We start from the raw sequence: 7,065 nt of genomic DNA, 5'->3' as shown, positions 1-7,065 counted from the left end.
TCCGGGATAATCATCGGACATTGAACTCTCACATCACACAATCCATGATTCCGAGACAACCATCGGACATCGGACTACTCACATCACTCGCACAAAATCCACGATTCCGGGACAACTATCGGATATCGTACTACTCACATCACTCTCATGCAGACTGAGCTCAGCTCATCACAATGTTTCATCAAATATCAGCAATATATCATGAGACATGTGAATGAGTGCGATGTATGAGTCAACATGTATAATCAGATCAATAAAACAAGTACCAAACATGGGTACGCCAACAATATCATGAAAGACTACACAAGTCATATAAAGACACTATCCCCTAAATCAAATGCCAACAAGTGGGGCACCACAATATCATAAATAAGATATCACAATAATCTCCAATATCCATTATCACTATGCGGCATCAAGCCCACAACAATGGGACAACTCAATCACAACACAACAGGGTGACTAGCCCCAATCACACAACATGGCACAACCTAATACAATATCCAACCCAACTTTATACCCGAAGGTTTACATGCTTTCTCCGACAATATAATCTAAATATATGTTTCTCTACACGAAGTCTCACCAAAGATAAGCCATAACCAACCTCTATGGCCAAACAGTAAAACACTAACAATCACTCCTTCGCTTTCCCTTTCCGCTGAGCCTCAAGATCAAGAAAGTCAAGGCATATTTGAAATCTAGACTAGAAATCATGAAAATCGATACCTATATTGCTATCATTCAATTTAGGTCAAAACCAATTCTAGAATTTGGGGAAACGGGGACCACAAGGTCAAAATGGAAAATTCGGGAGTAAAATATCAAATTAAGCACTAGGTGATCAAAACCCAGCAACTAATTGCTAAATTAACTCAAGGATTCACCTAATTTCGAATTTCAAGTAAAACCCCCAATTTTGGGTATAAACTCTAACTCTTAGATTCAAGAATCCAACACTAATAATGGAAGATATATGATTAACAACCTTAGATAAATCATAATCTAGCATAAACCCAATCAATTTCATCATTAATAAGCCTAGATAGAAAATCCATCAAAACTCACTTTTAATCCTCCATTACTAAAGGACTAACAAATAAAGAGGAATTCTAAGACGATTAGGAACAATGAAATAGCAAGAGGGTTAGGAGAACTTACCACTAAGAATCTTTACCAATAATCCCCAAAAATAGTTCCCAAGAGCTCAAATTTCGGAATGGTATTAAATGATAGACTAAGGGCATTTAACACTTCATTTAATGAACTCACTGCCCGTCACCCGCTTCCGTGACACTAAGGCCGCTCCAGTGGTGCCATGACCGCCACAGCGGTCATGCCCAATTGGCAAGGATCACTCCAGCAGCAGGGTGACTGCTTCAGCGGTGCTGGTGCCGCCAAAGCGGGCACCAGACACCAGAAAGTCTCCAAGTTTTCACACTTCAACTCGAATTTCGGACTCATTCCAGAGGCCATCTGCTCGCAAACCACATACACAGGCACACATAAAAATACGGTACGAACGCGCTCGTGAACTCAGAATTCCCAAAGGAGGTCTCGTTGACCGAGTCAACCCCCGATAGTTCAATTCCAAATTCCCAACCCAAGTCCCAAAATGCATCCGAGTGCATTGGGAACCGAACCATACATACACACAAGTTCTAAATGACCATCCGGACCTCTCGAAATTGACGGATTTTTCAAAAAGGTCCGTTTACCCAAAAGTCAACTTTGAGTTAACTCTTTTTTGCTTAAAGCCCATATTTCACAAAAAGTCGCCCGAATCAAGTCTAAACACCTCGAAAAGCATGTCAACGGTCCCCTCAATTCAAAAGTGAGCTAACCAAGCTCAAAAAAGGGCGAAAATTCCGAAAAGACTATAACGACCAAACGGGTCGTTACAACCTAATACCATTTACAACCGCTATCAGGACCTATGACATCATTGTGCCCAAGCTATACGTGCTAAATAAAATGTATTAATGCATTCTAAACAGCTAACAGGTATCACAAAGAAATATAATCGTCTTCTAGAATTAACTGGGAGATAAGGATGCTGATCAGCATAACAACATCACAATGATCAAAGAAATCTACTAGAAGCATTAAAATTGTAAAAACACAACTTGGGCCGATCTAGATACTTTCAAAGTAGCGAATTAGTCCATGTTCCCCGACTCACATGAATTAGATGGTTTAAATGCATACAAGTAAACATATATCGCACTTTTGAGAAAGAGTGACCAAACTAAGGGAAACTAAGGGTGTATTCGGTATGGAGGAAAATGTTTTTCTGGGAATTGTGTTCTTAGAAAATAAGTGAATTTTTACTTATTTTCTCATGTTCGTTTGCATAGTGGAAAAAAAGTGAATTTCTTACTTATTTTCTCATGTTCATTTGGTTGGTAGAAAATATTTTCCAAAAAATATCTACCCAAGCCCCAGCAACTCCACCCCAACCCCACCTCCCTACACCCATCCACCACCCCCCCTCCCCCTCAATGATTTTTTTTTTCTTTTTTTGAAGTTTTTAATTTTTTTTCTGGATTTTTAATACCACCCCACCCCCACCCCCGTGTAGACCTATACCACACTAACCTCCGTACCCACCCACCCACTCACCCAAAAAAAGATTTTTGAAGTTTTTAATTTTATTTTCTGGGTTTTCTACACCACCACATCCCTCCCCCCGCCCCCGCCCAAAAAAAAGTTTTAAAAGTTACCACTACTAAAAAAACAGGTTTTACCGACCTCAAAAAATGGCTATTTCCAACCTCATGAGGTCGGTTTTGGCCAAAAACCGACCTCAAAATCAGGTCGAAAAATAGTGGGTCAGAATTATTACCGACCTCATGAGGTCGGTAAAGTTTTTTTAGCCGGGTATTAATTAAATAAAATACCGACCTCATTAGGTCGGTAAATTATATTAATAATATAATTATATGAGTTTACCGACCTCCTGAGGTCGGTGATTTATATGAATATATGATATATTTTGCATAAAACCGACCTCGTGAGGTCGGTAATTTGCAATTTCTGGTAATATTATGCATAAAACCGACCTCATGAGGTCAGTAATTTGCAATTTCTAGATAATTTTGCAGAAAACCGACCTCATAAGGTCGGTAATTTGTAATTTCTGGGAATATTTTGCAGAAAACCGACCTCATGAGGTCGGTATTCTGCAAAAAAATTGGTAGGGTCCAGCTGCTCTTCCAGCTGCCCCCCTGTCAAGATGAAAACAATTTTATATTCAACTAAAACCAGCTCAAATAGCTGCCAACAATTCACCAAACTACTAAAAAACATAAAACATTAAGTTACTTCAACGACCACATATATTACAACCAACAATAGTTTCTGCAGCTGTACATTGGAAGTAACGTTGCTTAGGCCTCAATCAGTTCTCTAATTGGTTTATTCTTTATGCTATGTGATGGGATATTAGTAAATTCTGAGAGTATCGCTCTGAACTCATCTCCTGTAAGAGTCTCCCTTTCTAGCAGCACGTCTACTAATTTATCGATTGCCTCTCTATTATTCCTTATGTGGCTCTTGGCAATTTCATATGCTCTTTCAATTATGTGCCTTACAGATGCATCTATGTCTTCTGCTAGTTTCTCTGAAATTTGATTCCTCGCTAGCATTCTCATCACCAAATCGCCACTTTGTGATGCTGGATCCATTAACGCCCATGGTCCTATCTCAGACATCCCAAACATTGTCACCATCTGCTCAGGATACAGAAACATTGACAAGTTAATACTTGTGAGCATTCGACTATGTTCTTTTATTTGGTGCGACGAGAAAATGTGTTAAGTAAATACCTGTTTTGCTATTTGAGTTATTTGTTGCAAGTCTGCTGCTGCACCAGTAGTGATCTCTAGTTCACCAAATCTGCTGCTCTACCTCCTAAGCCTCCCACTATTCTAGCAAAAAGTTGCTTCTTAGAGACTAAGGTTGAATCTTCACAAGGAATGAACCATGTAAGACCCCGAGCTTGCCCTCTTGGGATCAATGTGACTTTTTGTACTGCATCATGGCCGGGGTCAATGTCCTACAAGCACAAGAACTCACTATTAGTACTTTGTCTTTTGATTACAAATAACAAACTGAAAAAACAAATAAACAACAAATACTCCCTTTATTTGCTTCCTGAAAAATAGTCCAATTTTGATGAAAACAATTTTAATGATTGTTAACTTACGCGCTGACAGCATGTCCAACTTCATGGTATGCTACTAAAATCTTGTTCTTTTCATCTGTTATCTTTGTTCCTTCCATACCAGCAACAATTCTATCGATGGAATCATCTATCTTTTTCGAGGTAATCTTATCTTTTCCTCTCCTTCCAGCTAGAATGGCAGCTTCATTCATAAGGTTTGCAAGATCAGCACCACTGAATCCTGGTGTTCTCATTGCAATAACACTTAGAGACACGTCTTTATCAAGCTTCTTGTTGTTACTGTGAACCTTCAATATTTCTTCCTTTCCTCTTATATCAGGGAGTCCAACACTTACCTAGTGAATTACAACATAAATGTAACATCAATATTAGTGAAGTCTATCCTGGAAATTGTAATCTTTTTGCTTCAAATTTTTGTGAAAACTCATTTCTTACCTATCTATCAAACCTTCCAGGTCTAAGCAAAGCTTGATCAAGAATTTCAGGCCTATTAGTAGCAGCAATGACAATGACTCCAGTATTTCCCGTAAAACCATCCAATTCAGTGAGAAGTTGGTTAAGTGTCTATTCTCTTTCATCATTTCCTCCACCAATACCAATTCCTCTCTGCCTTCCAACTGCATCAATTTCATCAATAAAGATTATGCAAGGCGGATTTTTTTTCTCCTTGTTGAACAAGTCCCTAACTCTAGAAGCTCCTACACCAACAAACATCTCAATGAACTCTGAACTAGATAGACAAAATAATGGCACCCCTGCTTCTCCGACGATCGCCTTAGCTAGCAATGTCTTTCCTGTCCCTGGTGGCCCTACTAAGAGCACTCCCAAGGGTCTAATTTGATGTTATCAAGTTCAGGACTGACCAAACCATTAGACAAGGCTTAACATATTTCAGTAATCAAGGACGGCAAGCACTAGCAGGGATGAGATATTGAGTTCAAACTTGCAAACTTAATTATTCCAACTTCACAACTATTACTTGGAACAAGGAACTGTAAATACCTATCCAAATTATCAAGCTCTTTATTATTTTATCAATTACTTTTTAATTGATGATGAACCTTAAAAAAACCATTAAAGCATACTAGTTGCTCTCCTCACATGCCATAGAGAACATGATGCAGACAAGTCTTGTACATTGTCAAAATTGTTTGAGCATTGATTCTTCTTACTTAAATTAAGAGTGAAACATTTAGAAAACCCTATTAGAGTCTTGACATCACTTAGGTTCTAGAGTAACGAAATGCCGCAAGTATAGACAATTTCTTAAATGTTCACAAGATGGTTAAGGACAAAATTATTCATGAAAATATTTTCTTCCTAAAGAAGGATTCCACCCAATCAACCAAGATATCTTAAGAGTGGACTAAAAATAACAGTTCGAAAGAAGGTAGTTCTAAATTAATTTTTAAGCAACACCAGCGAACAATAAATTAGGAATGCACAGGATGAATCAGAAGGCATGCTTATAATATATCCAGATTAACACCACGAAAAATAGCCTAGCACAGGATCTCCATTGAGCAGGAACAGAGCAGGCAACAATATAAACTCAGAACATAACATATACCAAAAGCATCTAAAAATAAGCATGTCCATAGATAAGTTACCAGTTTCAAAAAAATAAGCATGTCCATAGACGGCCACATATTGAACTAAAAGACACAGAAAGAAAGATACAACCTTTGGAGCGCGTACGAATAGAGTAAATATACAGCAGCATCACATTGGAGCACTAACTCAGCAGCGGCATTTTCGATCTCTATGAAACTCCAGTTGATCCAAGTGTACATGCCAAAAAATTAGAAAGAAGGAGAAAAGGAATTAGAAGAAAAATCTTTTTCTTTTAGCATCGTATGAAAGCCAAACAAAACCAGGAACCACATTCACAACTAAGTACGGGTTGGAAATACTCTCATAGGGGCATACTTGCTCAAATCATAAAGGAATTCAAACTAATCAGTGGATTTACTTACTTGAAGAATCAAAACCAAAGATATTAGACAATGCGGGAGAGATCTGGAAGAAGTAGTCTTTTTTCAGCTGGGTAGGGACGGCGGCGGCGCGGGGTGACCGGCAAGAATGGTGGTGACGTCGCCGGAGTTACTGGGGTTAGAGAGAGAGAGGGGGAGAGAAGTGAGAGGAGAGGAGCAAAGAAATGGGAACGAGGTAGAAGAGTTTAATTGGGTCCAGGTGAATTTTATTTGACTGATTATACCGACCTCATTGGGTCTGGGTGAATTTTATTTGACTGATTATACCGACCTCATGAGGTCGGTATATTTAATAATTTTATTTTTTATTTAAAACAATACCGACCTCGTGAGGTCGGTATTCTTTTAAATTAAAAATAAAGTTATAATATTTATCATCAAATAAATTTCCGACCTAGTGAGGTCGGTACATTATTTTCAAATTTTGGTATAATATTACCGACCTCATGAGGTCGGTTTATTTTAAAAAAAAATAAAAAAAAAATATTATGACTTTACCGACCTCATGAGGTCCGTTTTTTTCCGACCTCAACTGAGGTCCGTTTTTTGAGGTCGGTAAAACCTGTTTATAAAGGTAAAATTAAATATGAAGTGAAAAATTCGGGAGGGGTAGGGGGTGGGTGTAGAGAGTCAAAAAAGAAAACTTTTTGGTGAGGTGTCGGGAGGGGGGCGGTCGTGGGGGTGGTGGGGAGAAAAAAAATAAACTTTTAAACTTTTTTTATGAAAAAAGAAATAAAAAATTGTGGGGGGTTGGGGGGAGGGGAGGGGGGATGTGCTGGTGTAGAAAAACGAGAAGAAATTTTATTTTCTTTTTTTAAAAAAAAAAATTGGAGGGAGGGGGAGGGGATGTGGTAATTTTTTTTTTTTTAAATATTGGGGTGCGGG

At 38.4% G+C, this 7,065-nt stretch overlaps 1 pseudogene; it reads right to left on the bottom strand.

Annotated features, from left to right (window-relative positions):
* Positions 1 to 3,389: 3,389 nt before the first annotated feature.
* On the bottom strand, positions 3,390 to 5,029 carry LOC132637338 (ATP-dependent zinc metalloprotease FTSH 6, chloroplastic-like; annotated as a pseudogene).
* Positions 5,030 to 7,065: the final 2,036 nt, after the last annotated feature.

The sequence above is a fragment of the Lycium barbarum genome, chromosome 4, assembly GCF_019175385.1.
Source record: "Lycium barbarum isolate Lr01 chromosome 4, ASM1917538v2, whole genome shotgun sequence".
NCBI lineage: Eukaryota > Viridiplantae > Streptophyta > Magnoliopsida > Solanales > Solanaceae > Lycium > Lycium barbarum.
The sequence above is the reverse complement of the archived record's forward strand: the minus strand, read 5'-3'. Positions and strand labels throughout refer to the sequence as shown.